The 20,151-nt window shown below is 43.4% G+C and overlaps 1 protein-coding gene across 3 annotated transcripts in view; it reads right to left on the bottom strand.

The window, feature by feature from the left end:
- Positions 1-17,269, bottom strand: part of TULP4 (TUB like protein 4) — a 100,996-nt gene extending 83,727 nt beyond the window's left edge. Inside the window, exon 1 of one of the 3 annotated variants that reach the window (XM_028723775.2) lies at positions 17,071-17,269. The gene's annotated coding sequence lies outside the window, so the exon portion shown is untranslated. Of the gene's footprint in view, positions 1-16,765; positions 17,000-17,070 lie in introns of those variants that run through there. The other 2 variants (XM_028723772.2, XM_028723773.2) reach the window with 2 other exon arrangements.
- Between the last annotated feature and the right edge of the window lie 2,882 nt (positions 17,270-20,151).

Here is a 20,151-nt window from a genome sequence, read left to right on the forward strand (position 1 = left end):
CCAGGTGCCCGTCTAGATGAAGCAATGTGGGCAGATGTAAGCTATAAGCTTGAGAGATAGGAGGTTACTCTAAGTACCTAATGCCACTTGGGAGAAAGCTTTTCCGCCTCCCCCCCCCCCAACACTTGGATGAATGTTCCTTTCACGGGGAAAATGTACACCAGATAGTACAGCTGGTATTAAAACAGTTTTCTCTCCCCTCCCACCCTCCGAGATACATTAGGAAACCAGTCCCTAAATACATCTGTTTGCTTGAATCATCCTAAAAGGCAAATTTTATTACACAAGAGTGACAGATATACCATTTCTGTTTACTGCATGTATGTGCATGTATCCACTCTTTCCAATGAATGATCAATTTTGCTTCATTCTAACTACAAAGCGTGTCAGACAATGTATTTATTTATCAATAGCCAGAAAACAGGGTTTGGGGCATAATTCTCTCACAATTGCTCAAGCGATGTATACAATTGCTGAAGCAATTACTTCCTTCACTGTATGTTCTACTTTCAGTTCCCAATATTAAGCTTTGATTTTCATTCCTATTAGATTTATGACACCAGCTCTATGGATTCTGGTGTTCTAAGCATACCTAGGACAGGTTCTTCATATTAACACTTTTCAAACCTATTGTCAACTAAGGTCAGAAGCAAAAGGACATGCAGCTATAGTTCTGCCCAATCCGACTAGTTCAGCTGTAAATGGAATGTAAAAGGAATGTGTAGGCATCAAACCTGGGCTTTGTGGCCCAATATGCTGTCACTGTGGAGCATGGAGGAACAAGTGCCCTCTTTAAGTAATCAATCAATCATTTTATTTGTATGCCACCTGTCCAAAATTAAAACCATGCTCAAGGCAGCTTACAATTTATAAAAACTTACATAGCTACAAACATACCAAAAGTCGTCCTAAACAATAAACAAAACATCAGAAAGCAGACAATGAAATTTAACAATTTCTACATAAATCGTAATATTCAAAATAAAAATACAAAAAATTAACAGCAACAACCCCCTCTAAATAGTACCCCAGCCCAAGATTCTGTTCAGCAGCCTCTGCTTTTGTAGCTGGAGTCAGTCAGGGCCCCACCCTCCCAGGTCAGGTCCTGCAAGGCAGGGAGGAGGTCCTTCAGGACTCAGTCAAAGTAATAAACAGGCAACAGAAGACTGGGACAACCTGGTTAGAGGCAACCCTGCTAGGACTGGCATCACCCAGTATAAATGCTGGGGGAGATAAGCTAGAGGCTGCCCTGCTGCTCCTAAGGCTCTTGTTCTTCTCTTGCTGTTCCTGCCTGTTCAAAGATTGCTCTTAAAAACCCATCAATACCAAAACCTTCAGCTTCTCTGCTTTCCCGACTCTCCTCCCTTTTGGCGCTTCTAGGCTTTCGCCCTTGTATTCCCTTACTGTCTAATTGTTCTCTCTTCGCTTTTGGATCTTAATTCAGTTTCTGTTCTTCCCTTGACACTACTATACTGGGAGTAACTGGCTTTCCAATTCCAACTTTGCCATTAGACTTGCTCAGTGAGCAGCAGCTCAAGTAGATGTGAGTGAACTCTACCCTCAAACTTGTAACATCTAGCTCTAGCCTCCTCTAATTTTAGGTAAGTTTTTTAAAAAGAATTTATATGTTGATTTCTAAGTTTGTTTTAAAAGAGGGTTTTGCTCTAGATTTTGGGGGTATAAACACTAAATAAAATTTTGGCAACATTTGGTACTTTGCAGAATGGTAGTTTTCTGCATTACCTTCTACCAATAAACATACTAGGATTTGGCACACAGTATTGTGTTAGATCACTGACAAGTACCTGCTTTTCTTGCACAAGATATAATACCTCATTAAAGAGGTACCAACTTTTAATTAGTCTGAATAGAATTCTCATGGCATTGCATCTTTGTGGTCACTGCCCTGTCTTTCCTCTATTGGAAAATTCTCCCTTTGTTTTTAATGAAATTCTAATCTGCATAAGTGACCTTTTTTTACTACAGCACACAGGGAATGGAACTCCTGCCATCCAGAGATGTGGTTGGCTCTCTGTTTTGAAAGCTTTAGATGGGCTTTTAAGAGCTTTTCATTCTCCAAGCATTTAATAGTTCATTTTTCACACAATGCTAATCAGGGACACTTTGTTCCTCCTTTGGTCTTGCTGCTGTTAACTAAGCCATGGTTTGCACTAGCCTGTCCCTGACAAACCACAAGCTGTAAACCAGGAAGGTAGAGCAATACAAACCATGAGTCTGGGTTTAGAGGCCACGTGTAATGGGATGATGAGCTGCTTGTGCATAAAATGCAAGTCCCTCAGAGTTTGGTCAAGTCCTCAAACCTCTGCCCTACGACGGAGCCCCTCCAGCATGGCTCCGTCAGTCGCTAGCAGAATCCAAAAGTGGTCTCTTACAGAATCTCTTCCAGCATAAAAGCTCCTTAACGGAAACACGTCTTCTGGACTCTCGGCGTGACAGTTTCCAGCGAGGAGTGGGTGTCCCTATAGGAGGTCTTGAAACCTCCCCACTGTTTTCGCTGGAAGTGTCTCTGAGCCATCCCTTCGACTCACTTTCCCCTGGAGCCCCTCCTCTCCCCCTGCTGGTTCCCTCTTCAGCTGCTAAGTCTGTCTCAACCTCAGGGAGCCCTTCCACCTCCTGTCCTTCCGATGGCAGTTCCCTGACACCACGCTAAGCCAAACCATAGCTTAGCTCACAGCAGCACGACTGGAGGAAGAGCAAAGCAGCCACAATCCCCTCCCCAGAAACCTGCACACTCACACATTCATGCTAAGCTGGGTCATTGCAGATTAGAGTTTTTGCATCCCTGCTTTTATGTGGAATTGTTTTCATAAAATCAAAGAGCTGAGTGTAACCTTGGATGTCATCTGGACCAACCTCTGCTTGGCACAGGATCTGTTGTGCAGGATGCAACTACAGCACCTCTGACCGATTTGGCCTCAGCCTGAATACCTCCAGCAACAGAAAACTCACTATACCTCTTGAGGTAGATAGACTGTTCCACTGCCAAACAACTCTCATCATTTTAACCTGCTCTTAGTTTTAGAATACAATATTGACCTCAGATATTTTGGGTTTGTTGTATTTATTAGGTTTTATATATTTTGGGAACCCTGAAAGCCCCTTTGATTTATTTATAATGAAGGGCAGGGCAGCATTTTTAAAGTCTACCAGTTGTGAGTACTGATCTAGAAGTGCTACTTGTTCGGGATTAAATAATACAGAGTACAAGGGTATGCGGCAGATGAGGTAAAGGAAACAGTGTGCAGTATCAGGAGCTCAGCCACTAAATGGTTTTACCATCCCATCACTATTCAACGGCCTGCAAGAGGGAGCAGAGGTTTCTTCTGCCTTTCTTTCCTTGTATGCAGAACAGACACCACACTTTGGGAGCTATTATTTTGATTGCAATATGAAAGAGTCCAAGCTTTAGATGCCCTTGACATATAATTGAAATCCTAGCCCAAACAAACAGGCACGGTAAGCAGCAGCTGCCTTGTTCTAAGTGAAACCACTTGACGCAAGTACATTTTTCACACATCACTTTCCTTGACGAAGCCCTCGCTTAACTTCCAAGCGAAAGCAAATTGTATCCCTGTGCTCATGCTTTGTTCAGGTTCAGGAACAGCGACTCACCTGGTCAGCTGTTTTGACTAATAAGCACCTACTGGCAACCAAACAGGGAGGTTTATGTAAATTGAAAGAGTTGGTTGTTATAAGAACCTAAGAAAAGCCTGCTGGATCTGGTCAATGGTTCATCTAGTCCAGCACCCTGTTCTCACACTGGCCAACCAGATGCATGTGGGAAACCAGCAAGCAGGATTTGAGCACGTGAATACTCTCCCCTCCTGTGGCTTCCACCAACTGGCATTCAGAAGCATTGCTGGAGGCAGAGCACAACCATAAAGGCTTGGAGCCATGGATAGCCCTCTCCATCATGAATTTGTCTAATCCCCTTTTAAATCCATCTAGTCAATGACTAATAAATGTGGGCATGTGGGCTGGTAAAATGATGTTTATGGACTAACATGCAAGCCCGCTTTCTTTTGCATCTTTGTCTGAGAACATTGGCTTTAGACTGTGTCTTTCAGTCCAACGAGTTTCAGTGCTTCCCATCAAAAGAAAAGCAATTCATGTACTAAGCATCTTTTTATAAGTCAACAACCGTGCCTAAGCTCATATTAAGCTGACCCCCAGCTTGAGTGCTCCTACAGAACAACAGTGGCCTGATACACCTCTAGAGAGGTGATGTACTATGTACTCACTGATTCTGAGAATCTAATGAAATACCTTTCAATTTACATCATGCGAAAACTCTTTCAATTTACATCATGCGAAAGGCTGGGCTGGATGAATCCCAAGCCGGAATTAAGATCGCAGGAAGAAATATCAACAACCTCAGATATGCAGATGACACAACCTTGATGGCAGAAAGTGAGGAGGAATTAAAGAACCTTTTAATGAGGGTGAAAGAGGAGAGCGCAAAATATGGTCTGAAGCTCAACATCAAAAAAACGAAGATCATGGCCACTGGTCCCATCACCTCCTGGCAAATAGAAGGGGAAGAAATGGAGGCAGTGAGAGATTTTATGTTCTTGGGCTCCATGATCACTGCAGATGGTGACAGCAGTCACGAAATTAAAAGACGCCTGCTCCTTGGGAGAAAGGCGATGGCAAATCTAGACAACATCTTAAAAAGTAGAGACATCACCTTACCAACAAAGGTCTGTATAGTTAAAGCCATGGTTTTCCCAGTAGTGATGTATGGAAGTGAGAGCTGGACCATAAAGAAGGCTGATCGCCGAAGAATTGATGCTTTTGAATTATGGTGCTGGAGGAGACTCTTGAGAGTCCCATGGACTGCAAGAAGATCAAACGCATCCATTCTTAAGGAAATCAGACCTGGGTGCTCACTGGAAGGACAGATCGTGAAGTTGAGGCTCCAGTACTTTGGCCACCTCATGAGAAGAGAAGACTCCCTGGAAAAGACCCTGATGTTGGGAAAGATGGAGGGCACAAGGAGAAGGGGACGACAGAGGATGAGATGGTTGGATAGTGTTCTCAAAGCTACAAAAATGAGCCTGACCAAACTGCGGGAGGCGGTGGAAGACAGGAGTGCCTGGCGTGCTCTGGTCCATGGGGTCACGAAGAGTCGGACACGACTAAACGACTAAACAACAACAACAATGAAATACCAAAAGGGATAGAATGCATTTGTTATTGCTCCGCAGAGAAATAAATTTGAATGTAGTTGTACTAGATTTTTTTAAAAGTAATGTTAACTACAGAGAGAAAAAGCTTGGCACAATGGAGATCCTTTAAAAAGGGGGGGCAACTTTAGGCTTGTGGGTTCTTTCTTTCTTTCTTTCTTTCTTTTAGCATTCCACCCTTTATCTGTAGGTCTCAGGGCAGTTCACAACCTATTTTATTAAAACTAAAAGCCCACCAGCCTGAGCCAGGTGAACAAAACATTGGCTGGGAAAGGCAACACACTCATAGAATGAAGGAACAGGGTCTCAGAATTTTTTTCCCCAGTAACAAGACTCAGTTCAGTCTTGGTTTCTCCCTCCCAAGATTTCTTCATCTCAGCAACCTAATTTAGAAGAGAGGGAATTCTTTTGCTATTGTCAAGAATCAGAACCCTTCGAATTGCTTCCAATCACCCAGTGATCTACCAGAAGCACTTCTGCTCACACCCACTGTAAACTACACCAATACTACAATTATTCCCTCCCAAGTCTTCTAGAAACAATAGCTAAAGGAGTTGTCAGAAAAGGTATGGCCATACACTAAGTGGAAGAATAGAAGCATCCCCACCCCACCATCCCCCTCTTTTCTTCCCAAACTTATACTGCATGCGACACTAATGTCTCACAACAAATGAAACTGATCTGTAGAAAAAGCAACATGAAAAAGAGATAATGCACATGCTTTTGTAAACTAAGAAATCTTTAATAAAAATTATGTTTTTAAAAAAGAAAAGTTATGGTGACCTCCCTTCTATAAGATGGGTTCTGAGTGGGACAGGCCTGCAGCAGCAGGGGTCAGGAGCAGAGAGTGCACAGTAAGAGCTCTCAAAACAAACTTGCTGGACCCCAAATAAACCCAATACAGTCGTACCTTGCTTTTCGAACAGCTTAGTTCTTGAACGTTTTGGCTCCCGGACGCCACAAACCCAGCAGTGACTGTTCCGGTTTGCGAACTATTTTTGGAAGCCGAATGTCCAACGGGGCTTCCGTTGCTTCCGATTGGCTGCAGGAGCTTCCTGCAACCAATTAGAAGCTGTGCTTCGGTTTTCGAACATTTTGGTAAAAGGCGAAAGATTTATACGATCTGAAGAGAAACCAGAGTATTGGTTTTCGAACATTTTGGAAGTCGAACGGACTTCCGGAACAGATTCCATTTGACTTCCAAGATACAACTGTATAGGCAATATATTTTACTTTTATGTATTTATTGTTACATTGTGACCCCACCTTTCCTTCAAGAATCTCAAGATGGCATACATGGTTCTCCATCCTCTCCACTGTTATCCTCACAACAACCCTGGGAGTAAGGCTGGACTGAGAGACTGGGACAACGTCACCCAGTGAGCTTAATGGCTGAGTGAGGATTTGAATGCTGGTCTCCCAGGTCTGAATCCAGTTCTCTAACTACTACAGCTCTCTCGCTGCACCTCTCAAGAGGAGATGTCTTAACAACAACAACAATAACAACAACCAAAAACCCAATGGCTGGCTGCCCATCTGTTCACCCTGTCTGAATTAGAAAATATAAAAAGTGAAATGTGTATTTGCAGCCTTCCCAACATGTAAGATAGAGCTCAGGTGTGTGTGAGCATGCACAGCACTCAGGATCAACGTTTCCCTTTCTTTGCCCGTGCAGTTTGTGTGTGTGAACCCCAGAGAGCCCCAAGCGGTTTATTCCCCTGAGACATTGTTCCATCACTACCAGAAGCAGAGAGCTTAGTCTGAATCAGAGTTATATTCTCTAGCAATCGACAAGAAGCCTCCTTGCGAGGAGAGCTAGACTCATCGGCTCCTGGGAAAAGGGCTCATGTCAAGCAATTGCTCAACCTAGAAAACGCACGGCAAATGTCAAAACACATCATCCTTCGCCTTTCCACCCCCACAAAACAAAAGCATCTGAACACACATACCAGTAAAAACCCACACGCAACTCATTACGGGGTCACCAGCAATTCAGGACTCTCACAGTGGGACACCCACTCTGTGTGTGTGTGTGTGTGTGTGTGTGCGTGTGTGTGTGTGTGTGTCACTATATTAAGCTCAAAATTCGATGATAAACTGGTGCTAATGAGATATTTTAACAGAAGGGCCAGGGAGTGGATTCCAGTGAAATATGGTTCAATTTTAATAAAGACTCTTAAAATAGCTTTGCAGTTTTGAAGCTGGCGGCTCGTCCTCCTACACAACGCATTATCCAAAGGGATTGCCCATTATTAACTCCAGCAGAATGGAGTACTAACTCTTAAATGCATGTCCTTCTTGTCAACACTGCAGCAGGAGCTGGGTTATTTGGGGATAAGATTAGCTACTCCCAGGCAGTTTTCTGGACCCCTGAGTTTGTTGCTTCCTCGCCTGTTTCTCTTACTGCTCCTCAGCAAAGTTTTTTCCTTTCTCTAGCTAGTTCTCCCAGTAGCTATGCTCATCTCTCCTTTAAAGGAGAAGCAATGGCCACGGAGAGAGGGTGACAGAATAGCCATCAATGGTTAGCTTTTCCTGTTCTTCCGCTACTTTGTTCCATTTTGGACCATAACTCGGCGGCATAGCATCTGCCTTGTACACAGAAGACGATCCCACATAGGGCTGGGAATGTCCCCACAGTCAGTGTAAACCAGGGGTAGCCAATGGGATGCCCTCCAGACACTGTTGGACTACAGTTCCCATCAGCCCCAGCCAGCATAACCAATGGTGAAGGATGATGGGAGTTTTAGTCCAACAACATCTGAAGGGCACCAGGTTGGCTGTCCCTGGTGTAGGCAATGCCAAGTTAGACAGACCAATGGGTCCGACTCATATAAGGCAGCTTCTTATGTTCCTACATAGCTCAGTTGGTTAGAGCATGGTGCTGATAACACCAAGGTCACAGGTTCAATCCCCGTATGGGACAGCAGCATATTCCTGCATTGCAGGGGGTTGGACTAGATGATCCTCAGGATTCCTTCCAACTCTACAATTGTATCATTCTACATTGCTTCATGCAGCTTTTTCTGTTATTTCAGTATTGGACTGATGCAGAAAGGTGGAAGCCCATCACCGCAACTAGTGGCCCAGCGAGAAATACATGCGGAAATAGGTAAGGAAAACCCAACTGTTTTCCAGTGACTCGCTTGCTGCCAGTCCTCCTATTTCCTCTCTCTCTCATATCAAATAACTGAATGACTACTGCAAACTTTAATTGGTTTAATCAGTGGATTAATCAGCTAAAGCTTTAAGATCAATTTTAATCAGTGAGGGCAACCTTTAATTGCTAGGGCTGAGAGTTAAAGACACACTTTTTGAGGCTATTTTGATTCTGGTGTGTTACTGTAACATAGGAAATGAAACAAATATTAAAAGACAAGCCTTTCCTTCAAATTGTGATCTGTAGATTTGTTTATTAAACAGTAAATTGTTTCACAGTTCCTTGAGTATCTCAAAAAGAGATATTTGATGTGTTCTAGAGGTGTAGCTCCATCAATTTGTTGCAGCAAAGACTAACACACTGCTTGTGGACCAAAGTGTACTTTGTGAGATGCACAGACTGTGAGATCCTTGGCTGGCGTATTTTATACAAAACACAGGAGACAGTTATGGTATAGTGCAGGAGTGGGGAGCCTCTGGCCTGTGGGCCAATTCTGGCCCACCAGGAGGTCCAAGTTGGCCTGAAAAGCCATTCCCCTCCCCCAACCATGACCTCCTGCGGAGGCAGGGTTCAGTCTAACTGGGTGCTGCTTCACCACTGTGTTCCTTACAGGGAACATGTTGCTGAAGCAGAGTCCACTCCCCAGGAGCACAAGTCATCATGATGCCCCACCCACCCATCAAAGTTGACCTGTGGGGGTGGAGGGAGATAAACATAGGGCCCAGAGAGCCAAAAATGTTCCCATCGCAGTATAGCGGTTGGACTCATACTGCAGAGAGTCTGGTTCAAACTCCTACTCAGCAACAGAGGGCACTGGGTGACCTTGGGCCTATCACTGCCTCTCATTCTAACCTACCACACAAGGTTATTGTGAGGGGAAAGGAAGAGCAATGTAGGCTGCCTTGACTTCTTGTAAGGAAAATGTTAGTAAGGGGTAAAGACAGAGGCATCAGGCAGGGAGAACATTTCATGAAGCAAGATTATAGGGCCCAACCTAACAGGTTAGTGAAACACATGATCTTTTTGAGAGGGCAGCTGCTTGCCCCATCAGCCTCCCCCGCCCCAACTGCCAATGTACAATGTAGCCAGGCTGGGCTACACATTCAGCCCACATGAGAAAAGGTCCTACAAGCATACAGCTATGCATACAGAGAGCACCTCTACATGGGGGGGGGGGGGAGTGTCCTCTGGGTTAATCAGAATCCGCCCCCCATGTGGAATTCTACATGCATACGTTGGTACATGTGTGCATATATCCATGTACGCTGAATGTGCACATGGCCAGAAGGAGCATAGCTCTGGGGTACGTAACTGGTAGGAGGCAAAGCCAGTCCAAGCCGCCCTATGGACACCTCACACTTTCTTCTGATGCATGTGGGGATATATTTGAACCCCCTCCCTGAAACGGAAGATCAAATCAGAGCAAGCAGCCTATTCCTAATTGGTAATGAATGGGCAATGCAACACAAATAGTGTACACTGACACCTAAAAAGGTGTTCTCAGTGAGTTAGTCTCATGGGTAATGGCTAAGTATGATCATTTGCAGATTTTACAATAATTCCAGTTTCATGCTGGAGAATCTCTTTGAAACTTTCTTTTTTAGGTATGGCAGCTTTCAAGTCTGCTAGAGAATGCCTAAGGGGATTGAAACATTTCCCCACTCTTATCAAAGTGTTGGCATCTTTAATGACTGGTTTGTTTAACTTATTCTCTTTGCACTGAGGCAGTCTGGCTTGTCCCCTTGAAACAGCAAACGGGCAAACTGATGAGCAAGACTGATTATTTATTGATTATTTGTATTTATTAAAACACCTCTTAAAATTATTTCTGTGTTATGCATACACATTCACCCCCTACCACAGAGGCAGGAAAAGTCAAGGTCTCAAAATGCTATTGTTTTATTAATTTTTAAGCCTGAGAGATCAACATTGGCCTTGCACCAAAAGGAAAATATGGGTGCCAGGCAAGCTTCCCTAAAGAGATAATTTTATAGAACAGGTTGGGAAACATCTGGCTATCCAGATGTTGCTGAGCTACAACTCCCATCATACCTGGCCATTCTTACTGCAGCTGATTAGAGTTTTAGTTCAGCAACATCTGGAGGGCAAACTGTTCCACACGCCTGCCATATATTACCAGTTTAGAAAATGTGGTATGGCTGGTGTTGTTGGCTCCTGTGCTTATGCCATAATACATTTGTTAGCCTTTAAGATAGTACCAAACTATTTTGTCTTTGAGATATTGAGTTTTGCATAAAATACATATTTAATACATCAAATTAATGACTGGTCTGTTTAAAAAGGATAATATTCATCAAATAAAAGCTATTTGATCAAAAGCTCTCAGTTTAATATGACTAAGTCTATGGGTGCCATATATGTTATGTGCCACAGCATTCTCATCTTACTTTTAAATGAATTTCCTAGCTCTCGGGGCTATCAATAAAAGTTGAAGAGATAATCTGAAATGTAACAAGATCAGACACCCGTTTTTAGGATGCTGAATTGCCATAACACAAAGGACAGCTTGCTCAAATGTAGCTACAAAACAGTGTGCTAGGAGAAGTAAACCCAACCTGCATGTGCAGCTTTCCTAACGTAGGATCGCTATATGTGACATTATCAAATACTGCAATTCCCAGTATTGACTCTCCCCACCCCTTCAGTCCTCTGTCCTGTTCATAAGCGAGATTAGGTGAGGAACCAATATTGTGGAATGCCCTCTCAGTGGAGACCTGCTGGGCTCCCTCTCTGCCTGTCTTTCAGTGGTTAGGAAGTGCTTTATAAACATTCAACCTAATTCTTAATGCATGATCTGCTATTCAAAGAGTTTTAAACCTACTGTACGCTAGAGATTTGAGTTTTTAATAATTGCTCTCTTCCAAATGTTTTCAACTGTTGTCATTTTTACTGCTTACACGGATTTAGTGTTTTAATTTTGTTTATTCTTGCCTTGATGTATTTTTATCCTTTTTACTGCAAGCCACTTTAATTGTTCCTACAGAAAAGCAGGATGTAAATAATAAACAAAAATGAAAATAAACTAAACTAAACTGAAAGGCTTTGTGCGGTGCTTTTATTCCACACTGGACTAAAGGTCTTATTGGAACAGCACTGAAATTTTGAAACTTCTCGGGTTGGTGCCATACCACAGGTCAGAACTGTGGCCTGGCGTAGCAGTCACTGTATCTCAGTTTTGTTGGCACAGCAAGCTATTTGGATTGGGCCATTAGAAACCAAAAATGGAAATGAAAAGACCATTTTCAGGGCATTATCTACTCATCGTCAAGTCTACTCAGAAGAAGCAAGTCACACTGAGTTCACTGAGCTTATTTCCAGGTTGAACTGGAGCCCATAGGTGGTATTCAAGTAAGTAGTTCTGTCAGCACAAGGATTTATATTTGTGCCCCTGGGGAAAGTCCTGAGGGCCAGAGAGAGACCTGGGGGCCATATTTGGTCCACAGCCTTAGGTTTCCCACCTCAGTCTGCACTGACTGGCCACAGTCTTTAGGGCTACAGACAAGGGTCTTTCTCAGTCCTGCCACAAGATGCCAGGGGTTGAACCTCAGACCTTCTGTACACGAAGATGCTCTACTACTGAGCTGCAGCTCTTCCCCACCAGGGCAATGTGATCAAACCACTTAGTCCCAAAGCTGCAAAAGCAAGGACCTTTACACTGCCAATCAATGTATATGGTACTGAATGAGAAAGGCAGTGGTTTGACTCAGTACAACATAGGTTTGTATGTAAGAGATAAATTAAAGTTCTGGTGAGGCACACAACACTGCCCTCTTATAGGACTTTACATCCTTTAAACCAGTCTCTCCTGCTCTTGCATCCTCTTGTTTTGGATTATAGCTCTCATTAGTCAACATGGCCAATGCCTAGTGATGTCTGATGCCAAGGTTCAATGTATCTGGAGAGTACCAGGTTGAGGAAGGATGGTGTAAGTTAAGCAAACTCTATCTAAATTACAGAGCTCTCTCCACATCCCATAAATATTCTCCATTTCATTTTTAAAGCTGCTCAACATACAAGGCTATGTAGAATCAAATATAAGAAAGTTAATAGTAACTATTACTCACTCTTCTAGGTGTTTGACAGTTGCCTTCCACAAAAGTTGATTCGTACATACCAATTATTTTCTGAATCACTCAATTGAAAATTGCTCTACGCAGCATTTATGAAGTGAAGATTGCCCATCATAACGGTGACAGAGAATAAGTTAAGTTGTAATTTTTTTTATTTATTTTTTACTGGACCCATCAATTCTGATATTTTGCAAGATTTCAACACTTTTCCTGAATAGCAAAACAGATTCATGGCAAAAAGGGGGCAGATTTATTACCTAGCCAACTGGTTAGGCTGCCCTGTGAGCAGATTATGGTGTTGGCCACATGAAGTTCACTTCAATTTGCATCGCTGTGAGCTTGCTCTACATTTGCAATAAGTCACTAGTTTAATATGACAAGCCCAGAAGGATGCGCGGCCAGTGGGGCAATTTAACAGCTTCCATGGAACTACAGTGGTGTCTCGCAAGACGAAAATAATCCGTTCCGCGAGTCTCTTGGTCTAGCGGTTTTTTCGTCTTGCGAAGCAACCCTATTAGCGGCTTAGCTGATTAGCGCTATTAGCGGTTTAGCGGCTTAGCAGCTATTAAAGGCTTAGTGGCTTAGCGGCTAAAAGACTATTAGCGGCTTAGCGGCTTAGAAAAAGGGGGGGCGAAAAAAATCGCAAGACTCGCAAGACGTTTTCGTCTTGCGAAGCAAGCCCATAGGGAAATTCGTCTTGTGAAGCAACTCAAAAACGAAAAACCCTTTCGTCTAGCGGGTTTTTTGTCTTGCGAGGCATTCATCTTGTGGGGCACCACTGTACTTGCTAACACATACTAGCCCTTCATTTGGCAAATTAGAGGTTGCTATGCCTTGCTTGAAGAAAATGAACAAGAATTGGCTCTCGATGAACTCTTCACAAACAATGCAAGGGGCCACAGCATGGTGGTAGGACACCTGCTTTGCATGAAGAAGGTCTCAGGTTCAATCCCAAGCTTCTCAGATAAGGCTGGGAGAGACCCATGTCTGAAGCAGCAGCTGCTAGTCAATGCAGTGTATACAGTACAGTCGTACCTTGGAAGTCAAACAGAATCCGTTCTGGAAGTTTGTTCGATTTCTGAAACATTCGGAAACCAAGGCACGACTTCCAATTGGTTTCCGATTGCGCAGGCGCGCTGGAAACAATAGCGGAAGCTGCGCCGGACATTTGGCTTCCAAACAAAGTTCGAAAACCAGAACACTCACTTCCAGTTTTCAATCTTTTGGGAGGTGGAATGTTTGACTCCCAATGTGTTCGGGAGCCAAGGTACGACTGTACTGAGCTAGATGGACCAATGGTATGACTCAGTATAAGTCAGGCTCCTTTACTCCTAACATAGCAACTTTTGAACTAGGCATTTCCCTATTTCCTCTGCAATAGAGCAGGGGGAGCCAACATGGTGCCCTCCAGTTGTTCTTGGACTACAATTCCCACCAGCCCCACACAGAGGTGATGAGAGTTGTAGTCCAACCACAGCTGGAGGACAATACGTTAGATCAAGAGGAATTCATGTGAGAAGAACATTAACTGGAATGTCAGATCGCACTGACTATCACCTCGCCCTTCTACAATGGTACTAGCTTGCAGATGCACGATATGTAATATGAAATTCATAGTCTCGTGAGACTCAGGCAACCATGCATAGAACAGCCCACTCCATATAGGGTAAGGGGGAAGAAAGGTGAGGAGAACTATGGCTGACACAGGCAGGCAAAATAAAATAAAATAAAATAAAATAATACACTGGATACAATCATAGCATGCCATGGACTTAAACCAGGAACACTGTGTTGTGAGGCTGGGACACATCCTACAGAACTACTAAGGATTGTATGTGTTTAGGCCTTATTTTGATACCTCTTCTCGTGTGGGAGAATAGAGTTGTGCAACATCAGCTTCTGCAGTTGGTGGGCAGGATGATACCTCTCCAATGGCCAGGTCTGCTTCTACATACCAGAAGCCTTGCTTTTTGCCTTTGCCTATTCAGAAGGGTAGTATGTCCTGCCTGCTACACTTCAAGTTCCACTTTCCCCAACTCCACCCACTAATCTCAGCGTACTGACCTGGAAAATATGCCCTCTGGGATTGCAATATTGCCACCCACAACCCACCTTGTCCCAACAGCACATTGTCTTCTACCTAATCCTTTACAGCACAGAAGTTCTCTGTCCCACGTTGTTGTGGCCACACGGTCACCCTCTTATGATTTTACTTGGGACATTATGCTTAGGGCGCGATGCAGTAAATATTCCCGCAATTCCCTCTTTCTCTATCTTTCTAGATTGGCGTTTCCCAAAGTTGGGTCTCCAATTGTTGTTGGACTACAACTCCCATCATCCCTAGCTAGCAGGACCAGTGGTCAGGGATGATGGGAACTGTAGTCCAAAAACAGCTGGAGACCCAACTTTGAGAAACCCTGATCTACATCAATAATAAGGCAGTCATTATTATTACTACTATAATACTAATATATTTAGATAGCACATTTCCTAGCTCAGTGAACAACAGCCCTGCATCATACTCCAGTATTATTATCCTCATAACACAGACAGCACACTGAGCCTGAAGTGTAGCTTAGTTGTCTGCTAAGTTCATAGCAGAGGTGAGATGTGAACTGGGACTGTCCTAGCCCACAGCTGATTCTTAATCCATATGCTATTCTAGTTCTCAACTAGAGTTTATGCAAAACTATGATGAATAAACCTAATCTTATTTTTAAAATTATTTTTATTTAAAGAAAAGATCAATGTAAATGAAATATTAGTAAAACTAGAAAACTCTAGGAACCTCATCAGAAGAATCATGAACATGAAATAATTTTCAGAGCTTGCAACCATACTATGCTAAATGATAGGGCTACTTTTCTTATTTTGATACCATCCATTTAAATCTGATTAAGTGGGAGGGATGAGGAAGCATGAGAAGCTTTTAGTTCAGCATCTTCCGCTTCACAAACTTGTCTTGCAAAGGCTGGCATTTAAAACTAATTTTGCCAGTGTCTGGTTTTTGATGTTGCAAACCCCATCAGAATACAAACACCAAAGCCTCTCGTTTGAGAGCACAGCATGTGGCTTAAGAAAGGGATGCCTTGGGCAGACAAATTTCAGCATGATAAAATGGACCTGCCAGTGAAACATGCTACATAACATATAGTTGTATGGCCAACAGTTCTCATCAGATGACCCTTTACATCCTATTGCCTACCTAGTCAAAACTATTCCTGCACTTTGCAAGAATAACTAAACACAGATATATGTACCAGCTATGGTGGGGGGTAACCTGGCAAGTCCATCACCAACTCTCCTTTTTATTTGAAATAAACAAGCATTAGAAAGAAAATGACAGGGCTGGAGATCTTGCCTATTAACCTAGAGCTGAGAAAGTTATCACACTGTCTGATTAGTTGTAGTAGCAGAAAAAGCTCACAGAATCTTTTCCCCAGGACCTTATTGATTACTTGTTCCCTATCTCCTAAGTTTTTTAGGTAAAAGGTTTAGTGATCCCATCTTCAAATTTTGCATAAATTAGCATCATTTGTAAGAAGTGGAACACGGTAGCAAAAACATCCAGATCAAAACAAGACTTAGCCATAAGTCCAGCACTACAGGTAAATGACATCAGTATTTTTCAGACAACAACTAATGCTGTTTCTCCTTCTTTCTTCTGTCCTTAAAGCTGGCAGCTACTGCCAGGTCCATCTTTAGCAATGCTGTATATTCCATCCAGCAAGCTATATTACACAGGAAGGTTCAGAAAATCAAAATTCATTCAATGGCGTGACACATAGGAAGGAAGCACAGGGAAGGGGTTTGAGAAGAGGAAAGAGGGGTGGTTTTGCTGCAAACCTACACCACAAGCAAAACAAGGGGCTCCATTCCAGTCACTGCCTCCTTTCCTACATAGCCTCCTGGATGGCTGGCTAGTTGGCAGGCAAGACTGTAGACAAAAACAGCGCACCCTGAAGGGGGGGCAAAATAAGGTGGTCCATCAGAACAAAAGAACCACAAACCAGAAGCCACCTGGCTCCTTGCATGACACAACAACACACAGCCACCTTCCCACTCACTCACCCACCCACCCGCCACAGCCACCACCCCGACCCCAATCGCCTCCACCCCCACACCTCTGGGCAGCCTGTATTTTTGCTGCTTTCAGTGGTCCCGCGCTCTTCTCGCCCACCCTCTCCTTAAAAAAAAATTAATAATAATGAATATAATAGAGGAAATGAAAATAAAGCCACACGAAATCTCTTGCCGAGCGAGAAGCAGCCCTGCTCCATCGCGAGAGGAAAAACAAACAAATAAAATACCTCAACATTCACAAGCAGCCGGAGCATCTGATCTGACATGGAGGGGAGATGGGCAGGATTTTATAGGCACCAACATCAGCCCTGACGAGGTTCTCCCGCCCATACACAGAGATCCTGCATCCTCCTCCCGCGGGGAAGGGAGAATCATACCGCCAGGAGGGAATGCAATTGGAGGAGGGGGGAGAGGGAAGAAGAAAGAAAAGAGAGAGGGGGATCCAGTGTCCACATAGCAGCTAATAGGGTGGGTGGATGCAGTTAAAAGAAAATGGGACACATACACACAGACAGACAGGCCAATTCCTTACCTCCGTCCAGGGCGCAGCAGACTAAACAGGCAGCGCCGGCGGCAGCCACTAGAGCTCGTCCTGTGTGGCTTCCGCCCCGCCAGCCCCGTCTGCCTGCCGTTGCTCCTCCCCAACCAGCCCGGAGTCCAGAGTCTGTCTGTGTCTCTGTCTCTCGGTCCTGCTGCTGCTGCTGGGCCTGACTCCCCTTTCACGTGACGCAACCACATGACCCAACATGTTACTTGCTTCTCTCTCTTTCTCTCGCCGCCCCCTCCCCACCCGCAACTCCGCCTCGGCCCCCTCCTCCTCCTCTTCTCCGTGTCGGGGTCTCTCGCTCGGTGTCACGCGAGGAGGGCCAAAGGCGAGCCGCGCCTCTGAGCACGTGCAGAGCGCTTTTGCCCCTCCGCGCGGCGGGGCATCGCAGCCTAGCCTGTCCACCCCGCTATACGGGAGCGGAGGCAGTCGCTTCGGGTCAAAGGATGCGGCTTTCAGGCCTCGGCCTGGTGCTGCCTCAATGCGATTCCTTTATTTTCATCGCGAAAGGAAGATTCCGTTATTGTTTTATCATTTGCCACTGCGTTTTTTGAACGTTTGTAACATCATTAATAACTGCATTGCTTAACAATATTCCCGTGATTTAAGACATCGTTCTGGGGTGTTGTGCAACTTCCCCAAGGGATGTGTTTTCTTTGTGGTATATTTAAGTACAGATTCTTAGGTGGTTTATAGGCCGTTGGTTTTTTCTGGAGCAACAACTGCAAATTCTGTCTTATTGCTGCCTACAGCGCCAGCCTTGATCCAGCATCAATAGCTTTATAACTGTCATACAGTATATAATGGGCCTCCCAGGATGGAAAAGGGTGTGTCCTCACTTTCCTGTAGTTCCTAATTGCAGCCATTCTGCCTAATCCTCTATAATTCAGAAAAGATGTGTTTGTATTTAGAATGATTGTTCAGAGACGGTTTTAGGGTAGCGCTACCAGTTCAGTTGCACTGGGCGCTGGCACTGCAAGGGTCGCTGCAACAATAATGTAGAATGGGCAGACCAAATTTTAGCATTGCACAGGGCACCAGAGAAATTTGAGAGCCCCAAGTCTGCCGCTGGATTTATAAATCTTTTAATCAGTGTAGTACTGTATACATAATAAAATTTTAAAAAAATAAAATAAAAACTTAAAAGAAGTGTACAAATAACAATAAAACAAATAAAAACAGTAAACCACCTAAAACCAATGTTGTTATTACTAGCACCCTCATAACTTGCATTGCTCTGGAATTCTAATAAAACAAAAAATCAGTGCAGTTTTGAAAGTTTGGGTCCGCCTTCTTGATTCAAAATGGCAGGCAGTTGCATCCTCTCAGATGAAAATCCACCCCTTGATCTCAATAACCATGCAAATTTAGGTTACAACATCTTATGAGGTGTCCAAACGCAGAGTGAACACACCACTCTGCAAAATGATGACGATTTAAATTTCTTACTTGCACTTCACCATAAGGTCCCAAGGCAGCTTACCGTGGTTTGTCAATGCAATATTAAAAACAATTTAAAACAAAGTACAGCCAGGAATAGGGTGGGTCCTTAATAATATACCGTATCTCTAAAGGCCAGGGTGAAGAGGTGCATCTTCAGCATTCGATGCATAATAAATTCAGACACACCTCTGTGGAAATAGATTATATGTTTAGGTAGGCTTGCTGAAATAATAAAAAATGGAATTTACTAGAATGCATATAGCTTCTGTTCCAGCTAATTTAACTTTGAAGGAGAATTTCACTTTAAAATGACAAGTAAGAAATAACATGATGCGGACATTTTAATAATCGCTCAAATGTTGTCGACATGGGAAATAGACAAACTATTATCCTTTGAAGTTATGAGGCAGAAAGTCGCAAGTGCCCTGTTGATGAATAAACTATTAATTCAAATAAGATTCAGATACAGGTTTAAAACTGGTATGAGCTGTGGATAAAACAATAAGAGTAGGAATACGTGCAGAGGTTCACAGACAAAGGTGTGATGGAAACCCACCTCACCCCCTGAAAATAAGGAATGGTGTTTTTATTTGTATAGACTTGTTATAGTTTGTATTATATTGAAAGTCTGGAGTACGTTACTGATGTCTGCGCCCCCCACCCCGGTCTCTGCTTTGATATTTTAATACCTGTTTTCTGTGATTATTTTATTACATGCTTGATTTAGCATTTTAATAAAATAAAATAACCTGGCATGAGCACTGGAGTTAGAGGGTGTCTCTGAAATGGAATGGGTTTCTGAGCAATAGTTACACTGAAATTTAAATCAAAAGAAGAGCCGAGCTAGATCAGGCCAAAGACTCATCTAGTCCAGTATCCTGTTCTCTTCATGGCAAACGAGATGCCTATAGGGAGCCCACGAGCAGAGCCTGAGTGCAGCAACATCACTCTCATAATAATTAATTTTTATGCCACCTTTGCACACACAAAAATCATGCACAAAGCAATTTACAACAAAAAGAGCAGCAGTACGTCTCAAAAACGACAATCACAAAAAAATTCATACTAATAAAACAGCACTATAATAGCATATAAAACATCATACAAAGAACATTTCAATGCTACAAATATAATAGCATAACAGCAGAAACAAGAGAGCTTGAGAGTTTCACCTTCGTTCCTTGAAACCCCTCCCATGGAGAAATCCAAACCGACCCTCCCATGATGCTGCTCGCAGCCCCTTTCCTACAGTGGCATATTACAAGGCTTCCGAAAGCAGGGGTTTGGGATACCTGGAAAGACCCTTCCCATGGTGTTGCTCTCAATCATTCCTTGCTAGTATTTCCCAGCAACCGGCATTCAGAAGGATACAGCTTCTGACAGTGGTGGTAGAACATAGCCAACATGACTAGTAGCCACTGATAGTCTTATGCTCCTTAATCTACTGAAAAAGTCTTAGTCATTGTTCTAGGTACAGTACTTGTTTTTGCTTTTTCAGGATATTGCTTGACATGTTGCAAAATCCTGTAAAATTGCTTTCAGCAAAGTCATGGTGTGATCTTTGCAGCAATAAGCAATGACAGCCTGGAGGAGATGTTGCATGTTGTAAATTGTCTTCTGTTAAAA

Source organism: Podarcis muralis, chromosome 3 (assembly GCF_964188315.1).
Source record: "Podarcis muralis chromosome 3, rPodMur119.hap1.1, whole genome shotgun sequence".
NCBI lineage: Eukaryota > Metazoa > Chordata > Lepidosauria > Squamata > Lacertidae > Podarcis > Podarcis muralis.